General features: G+C 49.6%; 1 long non-coding RNA gene across 1 annotated transcript; it reads right to left on the bottom strand.

Annotated features, from left to right (window-relative positions):
• Window positions 1-931: 931 nt before the first annotated feature.
• LOC127585643 (uncharacterized) lies at window positions 932-23986 on the bottom strand. The gene is made up of 3 exons (XR_007958549.1): window positions 23443-23986; window positions 7894-8089; window positions 932-2771 (listed from the first exon to the last, which is right to left on the bottom strand). It is a non-coding gene; the product is annotated as an uncharacterized LOC127585643 (long non-coding RNA).
• Between the last annotated feature and the right edge of the window lie 249 nt (window positions 23987-24235).

Genomic DNA, 24235 nt, shown 5'->3' with positions numbered 1-24235 from the left:
TTGGAGCAGTGTGTGCCGCCAGCTCCGACACAGATTACTTCCCTCCAAAGTAATTTCTGTTTTTTTCTTACAGGGAACAACAGCTGGGACAGACAAATTAAACAGCAGGGCAGGCTCCTGTTTCACAAGTGTGAGTAAGGCTTTTATCTGGAACAATCAGCTTCTGGAAAGGTATTGTAGCATGAAGTGTGGGCTCGGTCTTAAGTTGAGGGCATTGGATAAGTGTAACAATTAGCGGTACACATTGCATTGTGGAATGAGGGGTAAGTGTTGTCCTGAAGGCCACGTTGCCTGCCCAGTGCCAAGGACGGCTCAAGAGCCAAAGAGGAGCTTGGAGTGGGAATCAGTGATGTAAATAGGACAAAGAGGGAGGTTCTGCTGAAGGAGTCCAAATTAAGAAGCAAAACCACAAAAGTAACGGATAAGGATTTGAATTAGATAGTTTGGGGTTGGAGTGGGGGTCAAGGTCTCTGGTGAGGGCTGAAGGTAGCAAAATGGTGTCATTATAGCACATCTATAGTGAGAAATAAAGTCCCAGGAAAAGGATCTACCATCTGTGATTAACTAAAAAAACATAGAATACTATAAGAGTGCTATTATTTTGTACAAACATGGTGACAGATCAGAAGACTGGGTGGAATTTTGAAAAAACAAAGAATGGCTAAAAGGAAAATTTTGAATATGAGACAAAGCTACCTAGAAATATGAAAACAGATAGGAGGAGTTCTTGTCATGGAAAAGGATTACTCGGACCTGGAGGGCGTCTGCTTCAGAAAGCCTTTATTGTAGCATGATATCATGGAGAGCTCAGGCAGCTAAAAGCGGAGTTCCGAAACTCTGCTCAGCAAAGGATTACACTCATTTTTATAGTTAAAATATACGTGACAAAGAGCATTTACACAAAACATTCACACAAATACAAAAGTTTCACAGCATGTTCTAGGTGATAACCCCAAGCAGCTGTCAGTTTAGCAATTACTCTGCCTGCAGCGTTAGGATAGATTATAGAACAATGATTCCAAAGAAAAACAGGTTCCCACATCCTTCTTATAGTACAAGCAAGCACAGGAGTCAGTTACTTATACAGTAGCTAGGCACGGTCAGCTAGTTGGCAGTCCACCAAGGACAGACAGCTGTCATGGCAGAAATGGCTTTGACCCTTTTTAATAATGCTTTAAATTTTCTTCCACAGTTCCCTCCTTGTTGATCTTTTAGATCAACATTCCTCATATGGTATTTCCTCCTCTTCCTCGTAAGGGGGGTCGTATCCAGAGGGGAAGGGTCTTTCTTTCTTTGAGTACACCTCTTCACCCCACTAGTGTTCCTTGCTAGATTTATCTCTAATCATTTGGGGTACCATAGGAACTTCAGGGCCAGACGAAACGTTCTTCATTAACTGACTACAGCACAACCTCAATGCTCCACATGCACAACAGCCTAAAACACATCCCATGGCCACTATTATATTTCCATGTGTGATCCAGCTTCCCCATCCAGAAAACCATCCCCATATTCCTTCCCACCAAGATCCTCCACTATTAAAGTTTTCCAGCTGTTCTCCCACCTTCCTAATCTCCTTTACCTTTTCCATTATGTGCTGTCCTAGATCTGTTATATTTTCAGAAGCATCAGGAATGTAAGTACAACACTCCTTTCCTATCATTGCACAGGTGCCTCCTTTCTCAGCTAATATAAAGTCAAGAGCCATACAATTCTGTAAAACTGTCTGCCTTACAGCGATCATTTCAGTGGTTATGCCATGTAGTTGGGATTGGGTTTCTTCAAGCACTTCAGTAGTACCATTATCCAGTTCTTCCAAAGCAGCAGCTAGTTTAACTATTTCAGTAGTGGTTCAACCCATTCCATACATGGGGAACATTATCATGCCAAATCGTTTGGCTTTGGATATTCCCCTACGGGTTTGAGTCCAATGGGGGTGCTCTTTGGGATGACCATGACCCTTAGGTGAGGTACTAGATAGGCTAAGTAGCAACATCCGCTCCATCCCTTATTCTGCTTGGGTGTGATTGTCCTACCATCACCCCCGGAATCGGCCAGCTCTCCAGGCAACCATGGGTCAGCCCTATTCCCACATATCCAATAAGTTCCATTTATCGGTCTAAGTCGTCCTCCCCAAATCCAGGTGGTTCCTGCAACCGTTCGTGTGGTATTAGTCCATTTAGTACAAGTACTGTTCCCCAACTGGTACGGGGCACTGCAGTTGTCATTACAATAGCAGGTGGTGTTCACCGGCGCGGGGGGAGGATCTACCTTAGTACCCTTTTTTAATTTCGAGGAGTCCTTGGGGGGTGGCCGAAGGTACCACTCCTCAAAGCAACAAGGGAAGTACTGATCCCTGCCTTGGTCCTGGGTGCAGTTGGCATATTTTCTGGTGCCATTTTTGTTTCTGGTGAACCATCTAATGGATCGCATCTCATTCTGGGTGAGGGGTATCATCTTTTTTCCATGTTGGGGAACCTCCGCGCATATCCAACAGACTCCCTGCCTCACCTGTCTAGCATACATATGATAATAGGGACAAGAAGGTGTTGGAATGACTGCTGCCTGCAACCGAAACCAGCCCTCCTACTATCACCAACCCTCCTAACCACCGCATCTTTTCCAATATCTTCCACAGGTATTGTGTAAAATGTCAGTCAGTGTTCGATGTGTGGTGCTTTTTGCATCTAGCAGCGTGAATCCAATCTTCTTTCCTGTCAACCTTCAGAGCCGTTCAGGTTATTAGCAGAACAGTGTAGGGTCCCTTCCACCTAGGAGAGAGGAAATCTTTATTAAGATTTTTTACATATACCTGATCTCCTGGTTGGAATGCGTGTATAGGGGCATCTCCAACAAACGCCTGTGCCTTGTCTCATCCTCTCGTGTAATTCAGCTGCTGTTTTACATATGGCCTGTGCATAGGCCAAAGTTTGCTCATCATTCCATATTAGGGCCAATTTTTCAGCACATACTGAAGGTCTGGCCCATGAGGGCTTCATGAGGCGTCACTCCTGTAGCTCTATTCTTCCTATTTCGCATCGTGTACAACACGGGAGAGCTTCTGGCCATGACAAGCTATTGTCCTGACACACTTTGGATAGGGCATTCTTCAATTCCCCATTCACCCTTTCCACTATCCCCGAGGACTGAGGCTGGTAGGGAATATGCAATTTCCATTGAAACCCCATGGCCTGCACTAAATCTTTCACTAACCTGCCGGTAAAGTGAGTACCTCGGTCACTGTTTATTCCCATGGGTATTCCATATCTTGGTATTGTTTCTTCCACAATATTTTTACCACCATTCGAGCATCATCTTCTCGTGTGGGGTAGGCTTCCACCCATCGGGTGAACATGTCCACAATTACCAACATATACTTATATCCCGAGACTGGGGGCATATGTACAAAATCAATTTGCAAATTTTCAAAGGGCATTTTAGGTATCGGGAGGCGATCAGACTCGGCTGCCCCCAGTCCTTGGTTATTTTGCTGACAAATCAGACAGGATGGAGTGATTTTCTGTATGGTTGGGGTTATGCCGGGTGCATACCATTGTTGATCAATCGCATGTTGCATCCCTCCTTTGCCCGTGTGTGCCTGTGCATACGCTAGGCGACACAGGGGAAAAAACTGGTTTCTTGGACATACCACCCATCCATGTGGGTGAAACCAAAATCCATCCTTATAGTGGCATTATACCTTCTCCCATGTCCGTTTTGCCCGTGGACTAGAGTTTTGCTGTGCTGCCTGTAATTCAGAGGACTCTAAAACAGGGATGGGAGGATTACTTGAGGCGCGGAGAGCTTGCAGAACTGGCTTCTGCGCGGCTGCCACCTTTTTGGCTGCCTGGTCAGCACGGGCATTCCCTGAGAAATTTCGTCTGTTGCATTGGTATGTGCTTCACACTTAATAATCGCTAGTTGCTTGGGCAACTGAATTGCCTTGAGCAAGTTTAACACTAGCTGGGAGTGTTTGATGGACTTTCCCGTGGATGTAATGAAACGTCTATTCTTCCATATTTGGCCAAAGTCATGAATGACGCCAAAGGCATAGCGAGAGGCGTATATAGGCAGTCTGATCCTTAGCCAGTATACAAGCTCGGGTTAGGGCAAGGAGTTCTGCCGCCTGTGCTGAAGTGCCCTGAGGTAGCGCACAGGCCTCCACTATCTGGTGTGGATCCGCCACGGCATAGCCGGCAAGGAGTAGGTCATCTCTTGGCTTAGGTGAAGACCCGTCAGTAAAAAGGATCAAGTCTGGATTTGGCAGAGTCCGTCCGCAGATCCACTCTGGGGGAAGTGGAGTGCCGTACCATAGCAATGCAGTCATGTTCGTCTTCCTCGGAGGGCTCCGGAACAGAAGTAGCAGGATTGACTGTGGGCGAGCCACTTGCACTTCACAAGGGTGGTCGAGAACCAGTGGCAAAGACTTCTCGACCACGATGGCTGTCGCTGCTACTGCGCAGAGACAAGCAGGCGTTCCCAATACCACTGTGGGGAGGGCCGTAGAATAGTAAGCAACTGGTCTTTCCCCACCCCCATGATTCTGGGTGAGTACTCCGAGGGCGAACCTTCCTTTTTCACAGAAAACTGAAAAGAGTGTTCATAGTTGGGGAGCCCCAAGGCTGGGGTTGTTGTTACAGCTGCCTTGAGAATGCAGTTTCTCGCTCCGGAGTCCGCTCTACCTGTGCGGGTGCTTCCTTTGTAGGGGCGTTGCGGAGGACTGCATCGTGTAGACAGTAATTGTGTATCCACCACCGGCAATAGCCAACCATCCCCAGGAAGGAAAGAACCTCTTTCTTTGTTTTAGGCAGCGGTATCTGTAGGATGGCCTGTATTTGGTCCAGTCCTATTTCTCGAGTCCCAGCCTTCAATGCAAATCCACAGTACTGTACTTGTGGCTGACAAAATTGTAGCTTAGATCTAGCCACTCTATGGCCCCGAGCAGCTAGGAATTGGAGTGGGGTCACTGAGTCTTTTACACAGTCTGCTAGGGTAGGCGACGCCACCAAAAGGTAGTGGGCGTATTGTATCAATATGAAATTTCCTCCCAGGTGGCACTCATCTAAGTCATGTTTAACAGCAGCAGCGTACACGGCCAGACTTTCAGTATACCTCTGGGGCAGTCGAGTCCAGGTATACTGCTGCCCCTTGTACGTGAAGGCGAACAGATACTAGTTATCTGGGTGGAGGGGAATAGAAAAGAAGGCGGAACACAGGTCGACCACGGTGTAGACAGTAGCATCAGATGGAATGGATGGAAGGTACCACCGGGGCTATGGGAATTACAATGTTCATTACAGCTCTTAGATCCTGCACAAAGTGCCACTCATTAGGCCATCCAACTTTGGGTATAGGCAGTATTGGTGTGTTACAGGGGCTGACAGTAGGCTTGAGAACCCCTTGTTGGAGCAGAGAGCCTATTACCAGGGCTATGCCTTCCTCTGCCTCGGGGGCCAGTCGATACTGTCTGACACATGGTAATACAGCATTCTTTTTTAGCTTGACACGGTGGTCTTTTGCACTGAGTAGTCGGTCTACGTGTGCCTTGTGAAGGGCCCACACGTCTGCATTCACTATTTCAAATGCTAAGGGGCCCGTAGAGCCTGGCGACTCAGGCGGTTGCTGTCGTTGTAACTCAGTTAGGGGGTCCTCCAGCTGGCGGGAAATTCCGGAAGATATACTCTTCCTTCTTCAGGCCCCCACCATTCGAAATTCTCAATGCGGTCAATAATGGGGGCAGATTGTAACCGTTTAATCATAGGGCCTATCTGTTTCGCCTGATTGGAGGGCCGCATGGCAAGGGTCAATTGAGGTACTGACTCAGGTCTCAGGCAGAACGGGGGTTGCTGCTTTGTGGTCAGGCATACTGGGATGCCCAGTCCTTCCTTCCCAAAATAGAGATAAGGTTCTGGATGTATCTTAGTTATTTTTGCCCTTCATGTGCCTGCCTTCTCTCTGTATTCAGGATCATCTTCCATTGTGTACCAGGCGGGGCAGTGTAAACGGGAGTGGTGTTGTACCACTTGCAGTAAGCCCCACAAAGCTTCAGTGTGAGCCGATAGCGTCAGCTTCTCGAGTTCTTGTCTTAATCTGCACGTCTTAACTGTATAGGGGTTGCCCTCGAGTTGCCAGCAGTAAATAGTGGCTCCCAGTTTGCACAGAGTCTGGTGTTGCCAACGGGGCAAGGGAGTAGTTTTGGATATTATCAAAGTTTCTTCTATTTGACTATCTCTCAGAGACAAAGCAACCTTCTCTGATAGGGGTTCTGTCAGGGGAATGACGGCTACTCCCACGGTTACTACCCTGTTCTGGCTTAGGGGTAATCCCAGGGAGGGGGGTACAGAGGACAGGGTAGCGCCAGTGTCCACCAAGGCTTGCAAATGAGTGTCTCCTATTCTAAGGGTTACCATGGGTTGCGTTTTGGAGTATTGGGAAAGGGATATAACCGCTCCCTGCACTGCCACCTCCCCTGGGCCCCCCCCATTCTTGTGGAAGAGGGTGGTAGTAGGTGAAAGAGTCACATCCCCCCTTCATTCTGTTCAATCAGTTTACAGGTTCTTGGTAGGGGGGGGGGGGTGCTTCGACATTCCCTGGCCCAATGTCCCTTCTTTCCGCACTTCCAACATATATCTTGGGATCTGTCCCTTCTTTGTCCCCGAGGCTGTCCCCCTTTTCCATTTCCCTCTCCTTGCTCTTGCCAGTAAAATTGTGTCTTATGTGTCTTAGGGCCAACCCGAAGACCAACAAAGAGTCTTTCTCGATCCGTATTTACCAAAGTGGTCACAATCTGATTCCAGTTCATAGCTTGCCAATCCAGATTTCTCATTTTAGAGGTCTGTGCCTGCTGGAGAAGCATGCAATTGAGCAGTGTCTGAATGGCCAATGGCCCGTTTCCTTCCAATGGGACCCCTGCATATTCCTCCCATGTATTTCTAAACCAAGCTATAACATCAGGGGCTCCTTCAGCCTTCCTCTGTCGGCATCTAGTCACTTCTCCTAAGTCCCCATGTCATTGTGCTGCCCTCATAATGGCCTCCTTCCCTCTATAGGCCAGCCAATGACCCTGGGATTCGTTACCTTGTTGAGCCTGATCATCATTTGTATGCCAATCTCCATTTTCCCTGGGCGGAACCTGGAATGTATCTATCAGAGCCGCCCAGGAACTTCCATAGGCACATTTCAACAGGGTTTGCAAGTCACCCAGGAGAGGTTTATAAGTTTCGCACATTTGTTCCAACCAATTAAGGAATGCTGCTGGTCTTTTTATAGGATTAGGGGCTTCAGCCACCATGGCTCGTGCTTCTGCAGCAGTCCATGGTTCTAATATTGCAGTTTCTCCTATCATTATCTTTGGAGCCTGAACTGTCGGAGAAGTGGAGGAGTCAGCGGCCGCTCGTTGAGCCATACTTCTGGTTTGTACCCCTTCCCCCAGTTCTGCCTCCCTGCCTTCCCCTACCCTTGCTCCTTGTTTGGGTTCATCAGCTCTTCCGGCAGGAGCTAAAGGCACCACTTGTCCCTGAGTGCAGTTATTTTGCTGACGCCAGGCAGCTACCATCTCTATTACCTCGTCAATCATTCCATCTGGTCTGATATTAGGACTATAATTTTTCCTTTTTTTTGACATACCATTTGAGGTATCTAGGGCTATAATGGTACGGGGCTGGTGTCGTGGGATAGGGTGGCAGGGCGGTTGGTGATGCCAGGCCTTGCTTCTCGTCGGGACCTGGTATGACAGGAGGCTTGTCCTTTCTTTCTTTCTTTTTTGTTTAGGGGCTTGGTGTCTCTTTGCCACCTCCATCCATTTCTCAAAACATCCCATCATATATTCAAAATCCTACTTAGGGTCCCCATTCCCATTCGCTACCTCATCCCACCAGGTCTGTCTGTCATCACCTGTTTCCCGAATTACTGTGTCTGCTGGTGACCCCGGAGGCATCAGAGGATCTTCTACCTTCTGTCGAGCTTTCTTCACAGTCTTCATCCGTTCCTCTGTTTTCTTACTTACTTTCAAGGCCCCTTGCGATCTCACTTGTCGAGCCGGGGTCGCAGGAGCAGCGGAAGCCGCTCGACCGCTGACACTTTCCATTGCCTGAAAAAGAACACAGTTACGCTGCACGCTCAATTATTTCCCCCAAAAGCTTATCTACGGCGCTCACCAGTGTTTAGAATTTCCTCAGTAGTCCCTCCGTTCCTTTATTAACGGTAGGCCATCCCCCTTTCAGCTAGGACGCCTCTTAACGGTAGCTACCTTTCCTCTCCAACTTGAGAGGTGTTAGGCCGTCCCCCTTTCAGCTAGGATGCCAACTCTCCGAACTTGGAGAGTACCTTTCTCCGCTTGGGTTCTTTTCAGGGATCCTGCTAAAGTGTCCGTCCAGTAGTTCCTCCCCAGCTTGGAAGGTGTTAGGACACTAATCCCATCCTCGTTGCCAATTTGTCATGGAAAAGGATTACTCAGACCCGGAGGGCGTCCGCTTCAGAAAGCCTTTATTGTAGCATGATATCATAGAGAGCTCAGACTCCTAAAAGCGGAGTTCCGAAACTCTGCTCAGCAAAGGATTACACTCATTTTTATAGTTAAAATATACGTGACAAAGAGCATTTACACAGAACATTTACACAAATACAAAAGTTTCACAGCATGTTCTAGGTGATAACCCGAAGCAGCTATCAGTTTAGAAGTTACTCTGCCTGCAGCGTTAGGATAGATTATAGAACAATGATTCCGAAGAAAGACAGGTTCCCACATCCTCCTTATAGTACAAGCAAGCATGGGAGTCAGTTACTTATACAGTAGCTAGGCATGGTCAGCTAGTTGGCAGTCCACCAAGGACAGATGGCTGTCATGGCAGAAATGGCTTTGACCCTTTTTAATAATGCTTTAAATTTTCTTCCACAGTTCTTATAAATATTTAAAAAAGAGAAGTTAACAGAGTGAGCCTCTAGCGAGTCTAGGGAATTCATAATGGAAACTAGGGGATGGCAGATGAATTAAAAGTATTTTGCACCAGTCTTCACTGCAGAGGATACAAACTAGAGAATTCTGGACACAGCTCAGCACATCACAGAAACCAGCCTCCCCTCCGAGGACTCTGTCCACACTTCTGTCTCAGTAAAGCAGCTAACCTCTCACCCCAGACATTCTCTCTTCTCCTCCCTTCCAACAGGCAGAAGATGCAAAAGCCTGAAAGGACATACCACCAGGCTCAAGGACAGCTTCTATCCCGTTGTTATAAGACTATTGAACAGTCCCCTTTATAGGATAAGATGGATTCTTGACCTCACAATCTCCCTCTTCATGGCCTTGCACCTTATTGTCAGCCTGCACTGCACTTTATCTGTAACTGAAACACTTTATTCTGCATTCTATTATTGTTTTCCCTTGTACTTCCTCAATACACAGTGTAATGAAATGATCTGTATGGATGGCATGCAAAACAAAGTTTTTCACTGTCCCTTGGTACATGTGACAATAATAAACCAATTTACCAACATCCCAGAAATGGCTGTAAATCGGGAATTGGAAGAGAGGGAGGATCTCAGGAAAATTACAATCAACAGGACAAATCCAGGCTGACAAGTCTCTGGGTCCTGATCAGCGTCTTCCTGGGGTCTTAAAAGTAGCGGGTGAGGTAGCTGATGTGTTGATCTTAATTTTCCAAAATTCCCGAGATTCAAGGGAGGCTCCATTTCATTAGGTTGGTCACATCATTATATTGGTTACATATTGTTGTTCTTTGAATAAGAAACATCTACTGTGGATAAAACGAAACCAGTAGACATGCTACACTTGGCTTTCCATCAAGGTTATTGTGGAAAATAAAAATTCACAATGTGATAGAAGATTGTCTGGCTTTCTGAAAACACTAGACAAAATGGATTATTTTGCTGGATGGCAAAATGTAACGAGTGTGTCATGGGATTCGGGTTTAACTTTTTATAAATGTATATAAATTTTATTTATAATTGATATCAATGACTTGGATGAAAGTGTGGCGACTCACCGTCCGCGCAGGCGAACCGGCTCGGTGGTCGGGTGCGCGTCGTCGGAGCGGCGAGGCCCAAGATGGCGCTGGGCCTTCGTCTTCCCCGAGCGACGGGGGAGAACCTGGGCGCGCGAAAAGTTTTGATGATGTAGCGCGTACGTCATTTCCATTTTCGGAGGGCGGGAACTGCGCCGCTTAATAGGCCCTTGCAAGGCGGGTAAATAAATCAGTCTTGTTCGACAGCTTGCAGACTCGTGTCTTTATTCTCGCATCGCAGTAGCAGCCGCTACAGTGGTGACCCCGACGGTCCGAACGGATTTTGGACCCACACAATGACTGACAACGCAGCAGCCATCGCAGTAGCACTCAAGCTGCCCACCTTTTGGACACTTCGACCCCGCGTCTGGTTCGACCAGGCCGAAGCCCAGATCCAACTGCGGAAGATCACCTCCGACTCCACATGGTACTACCACGTGGTCAGCTCCCTGGACCAGGAGACAGCCACCCAGGTCGGAGACTTCATCCAGTCTCCTCCGGAGGAAGGCAGGTACCCAGCTTTCAAGGCCCTTCTCATTCGGACCTTCAGCCTCTCCCGTCGTGAGCACACCGCCCGCCTGCTTCATCTCGACGGCCTGGGGTACAGATCTCCATCGGCCCTGATGAACGAGATGCTGGCCTTTGCTGAGGGACACAAGCCCTGTCTGATGTTCGAGCAGGCCTTCCTTGAACAGCTGCCTGACAACATTCACCTGCTGTTAGCCGACGCCGACTTCAGCAACCCACGTGAGGTAGCCGCCCAGGCAGATGTCCTGTGGAAGGCCAAACATGAGAGTGGTTCGTCCATTGGCCAAATCGCTAGACCACGTGCCCAATGCCTACCTAAACCAGTCCCAGCAGCCGAGCGACCACACCCCAGAAACAGACGACGACACTGACAACCAGCTGTGTTTCTACCATCAGAGGTGGGGCGCGGAGGCCCGTAAATGCCGCCCACCCTGCAAGTTTCAGGGAAACGCCAGGGCCAGTCGCCGCTGATGGCTACGGCAGCTGGCCACCAACACAGCCTCCTATTCATTTGGGACAAGCAGTCCAGACGTTGTTTCCTTGTCGATACTGGAGTAGAGGTCAGTGTTTTACCCCCGACTGGCTGCGACACTCGCAACAGGCAACGGGGACCTGCCCTCAAAACTGCAAACGGCACAACGATATGAACTTTCGGTACCCATACAATCCAATTACAATTCGACGACAGCCGTTTTACCTGGAACTTTACCCTTGCCACCGTCGCCCAGCCACTCCTGGGAGCCGACTTCCTCCGGGCCCACAACCTGTTAGTCGACCTACGAGGGAAGTGGCTAGTGCACTCCAGAACCTTCCAAACTTAGTCTCTGGGAGAAGCCAGCCTACCAGCCCCGCCCCTGGACTCCGTTTCCCTGTCTGGCAAGAGTTCACCAAGTTCCTAGCCGAGTTCCCATCGGTTCTGGCACCTCAGCTCACGAATTCAATGCCCAAACACAGGGTGCAGCACCACATCACTACGACAGGGCCACCCCTTCACACCCGAGCACGACGACTACCTCCAGACAAGCTTCGCCGCATGGAGGAGCTGGGGATCGTCCGCAGGTCAGACAGCCCCTGGGCCTCCCCCTGCACATGGTCCCCAAAGCCACCGGCAGGCGGAGGCCCTGTGGCGACTACCGCAGGCTGAATGAAGCCACCACCCCCGACTGCTACCCCATATCCAGGACTTCGTTCGTGGCAAACCTACACGGGGCCCACATCTTCTCCAAGGTGGACCTCGTCCGGGGATACCACCAAATCCCGGTCCACCCTGACGACGTCCCCAAAACTGCGCTCATCACTCCGTTCGGCCTCTTCGAATTCCTTCGAATGCCATTCGGCCTTAAGAATGCCGTGCAGACCTTCCAGCAGCTGATGGATGCGGTAGGCTGTGACCTGGACTTCGTGTTCAGTTATTTAGATGACATTCTCATTGCCAGTCGTAACCGTCAAGAACATCTTTCCCACCTCCGCCAACTGTACTCCCGCCTCAGTGATTTCGGCCTCACTATCAACCCAGCCAAGTGCTAATTCGGCCTTGACTCTATCGATTTTCTCGGCCACAAAATCACCAGCGAGGGAGCAACACCCCTACCCGCCAAGGTAGACGCTATCCGCCATTTTGCCCGTCCCAACATGGTCAAAGGCCTGCAGGAGTTCATTGGGATGGTCAACTTTTACCGTCATTTCAGCCCTGCAGCAGCCCGTATCATGCGCCCTTTGTTCTCGCTGATGTCTGGCAAGGGCAAGGACATCGCCTGGGATGACGAGGCCGCGGCTGCCTTCGTTAAGGCCAAGGAAGCCCTAGCTGACGCCGTGATGCTGGTCCACCCCAGGACAGACGTCCCAACTGCCCTCACGGTGGACACATCCAACACCGCGGTCGGTGGGGTATCGGAACAACTAATCGAAGGCCGTTGGCAACCCTTGGCGTTTTTCAGCAGGCACCTTAGGCCACCCGAACTTAAAGACAGCACCTTTGATTGAGAACTACTAGCGCTGTACCTGGTGATCCAGTATTTCTGGTACTTTTTAGAAGGCAGGCCTTTCACCGCTTTCACTGACCACAAGCCATTGTCTTTCGCCTTCTCTAAGGTCTCTGATCCCTGGATAGCCCTCCAGCAGCGACATTTGTCCTACGTTTCCGAGTTCACAATGGATATCCAACATGTCTCCAGAAAGGACAATGTCGTTGCTGACGCGCTCTCCAGACTGACCATCTGCAGCCTGTCCCTGGGTGTAGATGACGTGGCCCCGGCTGACGCACAGCAAGCCGACGACGAGCTGCTCAGCTACAGAACCGCAGTCTCCGGCCTGCAGCTCCAAGATTTCGTAGTTGGCCCAGGTCAACGGACCCTCCTGTGCGACGTCGCAACAGGTCAGCCCCGCCCTATAGTTCCTGCAGCCTGGTGGAAATGCGTTTTCGACTCGGTACACGGGTTGGTGCACCCATCCATCAGATCGACTGTCCGACTAGTCGCCAGCAAGTTCGTCTGGCACGGCCTGCGCAAACAGGTCAGTGAGTGGGCCAAGACTTGTCCGCACTGCCAGACATCAAAAATCCAACGACACACTAAGGTCCCGCCACAGCTGTACAGGCCTACCCGTAGAAAGTTCGACCACATTCACGTCGACCTCGTTGGTCCCCTGCCTGTTTCAAGGGGAGCACGGTACCTCCTTACCATCGTGGACCGGTTCACAAAGTGGCCAGAGGCAACCCCTCTATCAGACACCACGACCGATTCCTGTGCCCAGGCACTGCTCACAGCGTGGGTCTCACGTTTTGGTGTTCCAGCCCACATCACTTCAGACAGAGGCGCCCAGTTTACCTCCAGCCTGTGGTCTGCATTAGCGAACATGCTAGAAACGCAGCTGCATACCACCACGGCCTACCACCCTCAGTCAAACGGGTTGGTAGAGCGTTTCCATCACCATCTGAAATCAGCCCTGATGGCCCGCCTGAAAGGTCCTAACTGGGTCAACGAACTTCCTTGGGTCCTGCTCGGCATACGCACTGCCCCCAAGGAGGATCTCCACGCTTCATCAGCTGAACTCATGTATGGTGCGCCTTTGGTCGTCCCAGGGGAGTTCATACCCGCCCTTAGGGGGCAAGAGGAACAACCTGCGGCAGTCCTGGGAAGACTACGTGAGAGGCTCGGCAGCTTGGCACTGATTCCCACTTCGTGACATGGTCAGTCCCCATCCTGTGTGTCCAAGGAACTTTGAGACTGTAAGTTTGTTTTTGTTCACAGGGGCACACCACGGGCACCGTTGCAACAACCTTACGAGGGGCTGTTCCAGGTCATCAGAAATAATGGATCCACCTTTATTTTGGACATTGGGGGCAAGGAGGAAGTCTTCACGACGGACTGCCTCAAACCAGCCCATTTAGACCTACAACAACCGGTCGAGGTCCCAACACCGCGACGCAGAGGCCGACCACCCAAGCAACGGCTAGCACAGGCTGTGAACTTTGGGGACCGTATCGCCGGTTCTGGGGGGGGGGGGGCGCGGGGGGGTTGTGTGGCAACTCACTGTCCGCGCAAGTGAACCGGCTCGGCGGTTGGGGCGCATGTCGTCGGAGCGGCAAGGCCCAAGATGGCGCTGGGCCTTCATCTTCCCCGAGCGATGGGGGAGAACCTGCGCGCGCGAGAAGTTTTGATGACGTAGCGCGTACGTCATTTCCATTTTGGGAGGGCGGAAACCGCGCCGCTTAAAAGGCCCGCGCAAGGTGGGTAAATAAGTCAGCTTGCGGACTTGTGTCTTTATTCTTGCATCACGGTAGCAGCCGCTACAAAGGCACCAAAGGTATGGTCAGTAAGTGGATCCAAAACTGGTCTCATGGAGCCACTGCTTCACAGTGCCAGAGACCCAGGTTCAATCCCGACCTCCGGCACTGTCCGTGTGGAGTTTGCACGTTCTCCCTGTGACCGTGTGGGTTTCCTCCAGGTGCTCTGATTTCCTCCCAAAGACCTGCAGGTTAGTAGGTTAATTGGCCACTGTAAAATGCCCTGAGTGTGTAGGTGAATGGTAGAGTCTGGAGGGAGTTTATGATAATGTGGGGATAAGAAAAAAATGGGTTAATGTAGGGTTAGTGTAAATGGGTGGTTGATGGTTGGCACAGACCTGATGGGCTGAAAGGCCTATGCTGTATCTCTCTGTGACTCTATGACAGTGCCTTTCAACATCTGCCTTCCTCCCCTGGCACAATGTTGGTGGGGGTGGTGGGGGGGTAGTGTGGACTAGGGAACGGACAGTGAGGGGATGCATTGTGCGGAGGGTAGTGTAGGCAGGGGTGCAGCACGGGCCCTGCCCACTCCACACCCCAATTCACACTATCCACCTCAGAGTGCACCTCAGCACCATCCTACCTCCCCACTGCATTGTCCCAACTACTCCGCCTTCCACACCACCCTCAACGTCTGCTTTACAATCCTTGTCTTAGCTTCCTACTACATCCTTCCCTTCTCAACCACTAACTATTCAGCCTCTCCAGCCAAGCGTGTCCTTTCAATTTCTGTGCTTCTCTACGTTTTACCTCTGTTGGGTCCTGGTTTTAATCAGTTCCTCCAGTGGTGGCTTTGCCTTCAGCTGCTCTGGTTTATCTTTAACTGTGGAACATAGCACCTTCTGTGTATATGCTTGTATTGTGGTCTGATGGCGTGCCTGCTTCTCGAATAATGCAAGATCTTCACAGTTTCATGGACATTCAGTTTGCAGCAGGTCTCAAAGGTTGAACTTACGGATAGTTTTAAAGATCTGTCATGCAAATAATCCTTCACCTCTTTTTAGATGAATTTGTTTTGTCAGAATCAGAATCAGGTTTATTATCACTGACTTACATGACATGAAATTTGTTGTTTTGCGGCAGCAGTACAGTGCAAAGGCATTAAATTACTACAAATTACAAAATAAATAGTGCAAAAAAAGAGTAACGAGGTAGTGTTCATGGACCGTTCAGAAATCTGATCACAGAGGGGAAGAAGCTGTTCCTGAATCATTGAGTGTGGGTCTTCAGGCTCCTGTACCTCCTCCCCGATGGTAGTAGAGGGCATGTCCCAGGTGGTGAGGGTCAGCTTTGTATCAGTGAATTCATGAAGACATCATAGTCCCCTTGCCCAAAACTCTGAAATTTCCTCCTGAAAACTGCTGCTCCCTCCCGCAGCATGATATATCCACATATCTCTCTGTAATTCTACAAAATACCCTGTCTTTCCAAATATATCCCACTCCCCCTCTCTTTAACACTGAAATACCACATATAAGATTTCTTTATTAGTCACATGTACATCGAAACACACAGTGAAATGCATCTTTTGCGTAGAGTGTTCTGGGGGCAGCCCGCAAGTGTCGCCACGCTTCTGGCGCCAACATAGCATGCCCACAACTTCCTAACCTGTACGTCTTTGGAATGTGGGAGGAAACCGGAGCACCCGGAGGAAACCCACGCAGACACAGGGAGCACATACAAACTCTCTACAGACAGCAGCCGGAATTGAACCTGGGTCACTGGTGCTGTAATAGTGTTATGCTAACCACTACACTACCATGCCTAACTGCTACACCATCCTGTTTTGTAGCACACTGATATATCAAAATGCTTGGCCGTAACAAAATGACATACCCAACGCTTATGACAACTTAAAATACCTCTCATGTTAACACACTTATAACCCATCTACACCAGTTACAATTAAATTCCACACCCTCAAACCATCAGAAACTTCTGCATCACTCAGCATAATACACACCAAAATGGTTCACACCATTCATTATCTGATATAGCCAGACATCCTCACTGTAATACACTATATTTACCCATAGTACATATTAGAATCATAATATTGCCAGGACGGAAGAATTTTAGCTGTGAGAAGAGATTGGCTGGGCTAAGCTTATTTTCTCTGAAACACAGAAGGCTGAGGGGAGATTTAATTGCAGTCTATAAAATTATGAAAAATCTGCAGAAAGTGGATGGGCAAAACCCAGAGGCGTATGGAAAACGGTGGGATGTAAAAAGAAATTGCAAGGGCAGAGAGCGGGCATGAAATATCACGGGCAGACATGATGGAAGGAAAATCTTAAAGCACTTTATGTATAAAAGCTATATAAAAATAGAATATAAGAGACAGAAGGTAACCAGGGAGAGAGTGGTGCCTATTCGGGATCAAAGGGGCAATCTGTATGTTGACCCAGAGGAAGTAGGTTAGGTCTGAAAGGAATATTACATTTGTATTCATTAAGGGGATATTATAGCTGGGAATATTCAGGGAGGGGTGCGATGAAATTCTAGAGCAAGTCAGTTGAGTATTGCATTCAATTTTGGTCACCCCATTACAGGGAGGATGTGGACGCTTTGGAGAGGGTGCAGAAGAGGTTCACCAGGATGCTGCCTGGATTAGAGGGCATGTGCTATAAGAAGGGGTTGGACAAACTTGGTTTGTTTTCTCTGGAGCAGCAGAGGCTCAGGGGAGACCTGACAGAAGTTTATAAGATTAGGAGAGACTTAAACAGAATAGACGGCCCATATCTTTTTCCCAGGATTGAAATGTCTAATACTAGAGGGCATGCATTTGAGGTGAGAGGGGGTAAGCTCAAAGGAGATGTACAGGGCAAGTTTCTTTACACAGAGAGTGGTGGGTGCCTGAATGCACTGCCAGGGGTGGTGGTGGAGGCAGATATGATGAGGCATTTAAGAGGCTCTTAGACAGGCACATGAATGTGCAGAGAATGGAGGGATACGGACATTGTGTAGGAAGAAGGGATTGGTTTAGTTGGGCATTTAATTACTAGTTTAATTAGTTTGGCACAACATGGTGGGCTGAAGGGCCTGTTCCTGTGCTGTACTGTTCTATGTTCTAAGTCACTATTAAAAAGGTGTTAGATGTCCTAGTGGACTTAAAGGTAGATCAATCCCTGGGGCCTGATGAAATGGATCCCTAGTTGCTAAGAGGGAGAGGGGAGGGCCAGGGTACAGATTGCTGGGGCCCTGACAGAGATTTTTAGATCTCCACTGACCACAGGTGAGCTGTCAGATGACTGGAGAACAGCAGATGTGGTATCTTTATTCAAGAAGGGAAGCAGAGATAAACCACATAGTTACAGGCCTGTAATGTTGGTGTTAGGAAAGTTATAGAAAAACTCTGAGTGACAGGGTTAATTTACATACAAGAGATTAATTAGATAAGATATTTATTTATTAGTCACATGTACACCGAAACACACAGTGAAATGCTTCTTTCCGCATTACTGAGAATGTGCTGGGAGCAGCCCGCAAGTGTTACCACTCTTCCGGTGCCAACATAGCATGCCCACATCTCCTAACCCTTACGTCTTTGGAATGCGGGAGGAAACCGGAGCACCCGGAGAAATTAAGATAGCATGGCCTTGTTGGAGGAGCACCTGTCTGACTGACATGGACTTCTGTAACACCTTTGACATGGTCCTATGTGGGAGAGTGCTCCTGAAGGTTGGATTCTATGGGATCCAGGGTCAGTTGGCAAATTGGCTTGGTGATGGAGGCAGAGGAGATGGTGGCGATTTGTTTTTTTGTGATTGGAAGCCTGTGACCAGTGGTGTACCACAGGGATCCGTGCTGGGACCATTGCTGTTTGTTATATAAATTACCCATTTAGATGTGAGTATAGGAGCATGATTAGAGACTACCTTGTTTTGCATCCCATCCATACGGATCATTTCATCACAACAGTGCATTGAGGTAGTACAAGGGAAAAGCAATAACAGAATGCAGAATAAAGTGTTACAGTTACAGAGGAAGTTCAGTGCAGGCAGACAATAAGGTCCAAGGCCATAAAGAGGTAGATTGTGAGGTCAAGAGTCCATCTTATCGTACTGGGTTCAAAGGAGCTTCACCAGACAGTTACCTGGCATGAAGTGTTTTGGTTATGGGGGTGACTAGATAGGTTGGATTTGTTTCCCTTGGAATGGAGTAGGCTGAGGGGGGACCTGATAGCGGTGTAAAAAACTATGAGAGTCATAGATGGGGTCAATAGTAAGAAACTTTGAGGTGTCTAAAACCAGAGGACAGGTGGTTTAGAGTGCATCTGAAGAAACATTTGGGTTTGATCAGCAGGGATGGGTGAGTATGGAGGCTGTGTAATATTTGGTTTGTAGGAAATAAGTTAAAAGTCTTTATTTTTCAGAATCTTTGAAAATCTGGATGATACCTTTCCCTCAAGAGGAAAAACCTCATTGGAATCAGGAGCCATAGAGATGCAGAATTGCCACAACACATGGATGATGATGGACGTGAAGCCTGAAGAAGCTTCCTGTAGCCTGACGTTGCCCACTGTGGACCTTTGCTGATTTATAATAAAACAATTCAGTGATGACTTGCTGTGTGCGTGGTCCTCAGTCCTAGTGACAGCACACACAACTGCAGGCGACTCTCCAGCCCCAGCACATGCACTACGCACCTTCTCAGCCTAGGACATTGTTTCAGGAGTTACTTAGGACAGTGTCCTAAGTGTAACCACACTAAGCTGCTTCATCAGTGACCTCCCATCATTAAGACGTGAGAATACAGATGGTTATACAAACCAGACCAAAGTTTGGGGTTGAGAAAAAAACACTCGTGATTGAATGGTGGAGCAAACTCAATGGGCCGAATGGCCTAATTCTGCTCCTATATCTTATGGTCTTACCATTTCAAACCTCGGTCCAACATACCCGCACATGCTACACCTCCAGGCCACACCAAACCCCTCCCACTGCCCACACTGGGCCCACCCCTGCCACCCCCACACACACTGTGCCCCCACCACATCATGTCCCCAGCCCACACTTCCACATCACGTCACACTCCACCCCAAACACTGCACCAGGGAGAAGAGGCAGTTCCTGAAAGGCAGTGGTCAGAATTCTTGCTCATTTTCACAGACTAGGAGCTTCTGCGATCTCCTTACCTGGGGCCAGCACAATGGGGGCTGACGTAGTGAATTTGTCCTGCAGGGATTTCAGCTCGTAACCCGGCTTAATCTGAATGCTAGTACTTTCCAAGTGAAGGATCAGTGGAGTCTCCACGGGTGTTCCTGGGTGCGCTTAGGTCAAACTCTCTCACCAACACTTCACCGACACAACAGACTCCATCCTGTCCAGCCCGAGACAACAACCGAGTCCCAGCTACACAGACTCAGAACACGTTGCAACACCCAGAAAGGAAAAGACCACCACAGCAAAACATGGGCCATCCACCTATCCATCCCAATGAGAGTCCGCGATGACTTCTGCCTCAACCTGGGAAACTATGAGACGGTGAATCCTCTGCTGCAGGTTCACACAACAAGCTACTTCCTCCTGGGTGCAACCAGTCTCCCATGAATCAATCCCTTGAGCCCTGCACCGCACACAACGCTGAGACCTGTCTGACCACACAGCAACTGTACCTTACCACTTCTGCATTTCCTTAAACAACCCCCACCCCAAATGGGCTTCTGCACCAGGATAACAAGGGAAACACTGGAGCCAACAAAATATTTAGAACTGGAAATGAGCTTCTGCTGAGTGAGTTTAAGGATTTGGGTCATCATCAAAATTGGCTGGGGGTGAGGGTGGGTCAGACAGTCCAGAGTCAAAAGAGTGATCTTCGTGAGGTGCCAACGATTCCAGGGATAGAGGGAGCTGTTGCCTTGGAGCAAGAAACTGCAGATGCTGAAACTCCGAAACAAAAGCAGAGGCTGCTGCAAGTGCTCAGCGGGTCAGGCAGCATCAGCGGGGAGAGAGAAACAGAGGTAACATTTCGGAGCCTTCCTGAGAACTGGAGAAGGAAGAAATCAGGCCTGTTTTAAGTTGCCGAAGGGAAGAAGAGTGAAGGAGAACAGAAGGAATGTCTCCGATAGGGTGCAGACCTCATTTGTCAAGGTGACAACTAAATTAAAAACTGGCAGCTGGAACACGATGGTACAGACACAAAATGAAATAGAGCTATAGATATATCTGAGAAAAAAGGTGAGGGTGAGGTATCTGAAATTGGTAAATTCAATATTAAGTCCTGAGGGTTTTAACATTGCCTTGTCAAGTCGAGTTTATTGCCATGTGCACAAGTACGGTGAGGTACAGGTACAATCAAAAACTTGCTTGCAGTAGCATCACAGGCAGGTAGGTTCAGAGAACACACAGAACATAAATTATACATAAACGGTACATAGATTGTACAAGACAGAAGAAAGAAACTGCAAAACAAGACTTTAGTGCAAAAACACAATTATAAGCAAGTCCATGGCAGTGCAAGAGGTGGTCTGTAGTGTTCTGTTGCTGAGGTAGGGTTAGGGTTGTGCAGGTCGGTTCAAGACCCTGTCGGTTGTAGGAAAGTAGCTGTTCCTGAACCTGGTGGTGTGGGACATTAGGCTTCTGTCCCTCCTGTCTGACGGTAGCAGCGAGAAGATGGCATGATCCAGATGGTGGGGATCTTGGTGAAAGTTGTGGCCTTCTTGAGACAGCAGCTCCTGTAGATGCTGTCAGTGGTGGGGAGGGCTGTGCCCATGATGGACCGGGCTGTGTCCACTACTCCCTGCAGCTTTTTGCATTCCTGTGCGTTGGAAATGCCGTACCAGGCCGTGATGCAACAAGTTAGGATCATTTCTGCAGTGCAGCCGCAGAAGTTTGTTAGAGTATTTTGTACCATGCCGAATCTCCTTAAGCTTCTAAGAAAGCAGAAATGCTGGCACGACTTCTTCATGATTACATCTATGTGCTGGGCCCAGAACGGGTCACCCGAGATGTTAACTCGGAAGATGAGGTGTTGTTCATCAAGCTTACATTGGGCATCACTGAACAATGCAGGAGGCTGAAAGCAGAGAGGACAGAGTGCGAGTGGGACAGTGAATGAAACTCCGGATTGTCCTTGTGGACTGAATGGAGCTGCTTTGTAAAGCAGTCTCCAATCTGTGTTTGTTTTTCCCACATCATGAGTACGGACTGTGATACACTAGTACAGAAGAAGTGCAAGTAAATCACTGCCCTACCAGAGGTGCAACACCTGCCCCTACACCACCTCCATCCAGGGACCCAAACAGTCCTTTCAGGTGAGACAGAGATTCACCTGCACCTCCCTTAATATCATCAACTGCATTCGGTGCTCCAAGTGCGGCCTCCTCTACATTGGTGAGACCAAAGGCAGAGTCGGTGACTGTTTCGCAGAACACCTGCACTCTGTCCGTAGCCACGACCTGCATCTCTCCGTTGCCGGTCACTTCAACTCCCCCTCCCACACTATCGCTGATATGTCAGTCCTCGGCCTCCTCCACTGCCGGGAGAATTCCAAGCGCAAGCTGGAGGAACAGCTCCTCATTTTCTGTCTTGGAACCTTGCAGCCTAACGGCATGAACATTGAATTCTCCCACTTGAGGTGATCCCCACCCCCCCTTCCCCACACCCCCACCCACCATGTTTCTTCTCTTCTTCCCTTTCCTAGCCTCTTTTTTGCCTCTCTTCATACCTTTGACCCATCCCCTAGTGGATCTGCTCTCCCCTCATCCCCCCCACCTATCACTGTCTCTTACCTGCATCTACCTATCACCACCCTGTGCCCACCCCGCCTCCCCTCTTTTGTCCACCTATCACTGCTCTGCTTTTCTCTCCTATATATTGAGCTTCCCCTTTTCCTATTATCAGTCCTGAAGAAGGGTCCTGACCCGAAATGCTGCCCGGCCTGCTGAGTTCCTCCAGCATCATCGTGTTTTTCATCTAGATTCTGGCATCGACATTTCTCTAAATCACTGCTTCACCTGGAAGGGCTGTTGGGTCCCTGGATGTAGGGCAGAGATAGGGTGGACAAGCAATATCTTTTTCCCATTATTGAGAGATCCAATACCAGAGGGTATGAATTTAAGGTGAGAGGGGGTAGGTTCAGAATAGACGTGGGGGGTACGTTTTTTACTGACAGAGTGGTGGGTGCCCAAAATGTGTTGCCTGATAGGGTGGTGGAGGCAAATTCATTGGGGGCTTTTAAGAGGGGCTTGGATGGGCACATGAATGAGAGGAAAATAGAGGGATATGGGCATTCTGTAGGTAGGAGGGAATAGATATGTTGGCACAACGTGGGCCGAAGGGCCTGTTCTGTGCTGCACTGTTCTATGTTCTATGTTCTCAGGGGTAAATGGGCAACGTCAGTATAAGAAGGAGAATAACAAACAATCTGCTGGAGGAACTCCGCCAGTCGAGCAGCGTCTGTAGGAGGAAAGGAGCTGTCAATGTTTCAGGTTGAAACCCTGCATCAGGACTGAGGGTGGAGAGGGGAGATGGCCAGTATACAGAGGAGAGAGGGAGGGGTGAGACAGGAGTCCCAGGTGATTGGTGGGCTGAGGAGGGTTGTAAGATGACAGGGAGGTAGGGCCAGGTAGGGGAGGTGAGTGGGGGTGGAGTTGGGGGGGACTGTGGCAGGTGAATGATAGATAGAGGCAGACAGAGAGAGAGAGAGGAAAAAGGGGGTAAAGCAGATGGAACAAGGTGGGGGGGAGGATGAAGGTTGGTGACGGCTGCTGGAGGGAGATAAGCAGGAACGCAAAGCGCTACCTGTGCAGGACTCTGATAAGTAGAGGAGGTGAGAATGGGAACCATTAGGGGAGGGGTGTATGGCAGTTGGACTGAGATTGGGGGTTCCAGTGCCTATGAAAAGCAGTGTCTGCATGGGTTTCCTCCGGGTGCTCCGGTTTCCTCCCACATTCCAAAGACATACGAGTTGTGGGCGTGCTACGTTGACGCCGGAAGCGTGGCGACACTCGCGGGCTGCCCCCAGAACACTACACAAAAGGTGCATTTCATTGTGTGTTTTGATGTACATGTGACTAATAAAGATGTCTTATCTTATCTTAAATGCCGACCCTGCCCCAAAAATCAAAAAAACTCCTCATCTTCTTAAACTAGGAACCACCTCACCCACCTCTTTGCAGACTGTGGGTTTGTTAAGAGGGTGTGGAGACAGATGTACGGGTCCACGTCCCGGTTCATCCACCAGCAGCTGTGTGACAGAGGATCCTCTGATCTACGGGCTGTTCCCGGGGACACACACAGAGACGGACGTCAACTGCTGCTGGAAGGTCATCAACTCGGTGAAAGACGCCCTTTGGTCTGCCCGAAACCTGTTGTTCTCCCAGCACAGTGAGATGTCCGGAAGGGAATGCTGCCGGCTGGCACAGTCCAGGCTGCAGGACTACGTGCTGAGGGACGCACTGATGCTCGGTGCAGCCAATGCTAAGGCTCTGGGGGGAAGGACCACAGTCTGGGCTCCTTCTGCTACCGCACACGGAGGGGCTGAGCCGGGTGGGGAAGCCCCTTGAAGAATCACCTCAGGGAGCCACATGAGCGGCAACGTTTTGTGTAAAGTTTACACTGCTGGACGTGCCCACCATGGACAACAGTTTGCTCTGGTTCTTCGTTGGTAGATGTTTTAGTGTCAACAAAGGCTATTTTTGAAAATAACTGGACAGCTCGGCCCCGCCTCCTGCCTCAGCCCCGCCCCCAGACCCCGGCCACGCCCCCAGCAAACCCCAGCCCCACCCCAGAGCCCTAGCCCCGCCCCCACACCCAGGCCACGCCCTCAGAAAACCCCAGCCCCGCCCCCAGACCCCGGCCCCGCCCCCAGCAAACCCCAGACCCGCCCCCAGACCCCGACCACGCCCCCAGCAAACCCCAGACCCCGGCCACGCCCCCAGCAAACCCCCCCCCAGCCCCGC

The sequence above is a fragment of the Pristis pectinata genome, chromosome 33, assembly GCF_009764475.1.
Source record: "Pristis pectinata isolate sPriPec2 chromosome 33, sPriPec2.1.pri, whole genome shotgun sequence".
Lineage (NCBI taxonomy): Eukaryota > Metazoa > Chordata > Chondrichthyes > Rhinopristiformes > Pristidae > Pristis > Pristis pectinata.
The sequence above is the reverse complement of the archived record's forward strand: the minus strand, read 5'-3'. Positions and strand labels throughout refer to the sequence as shown.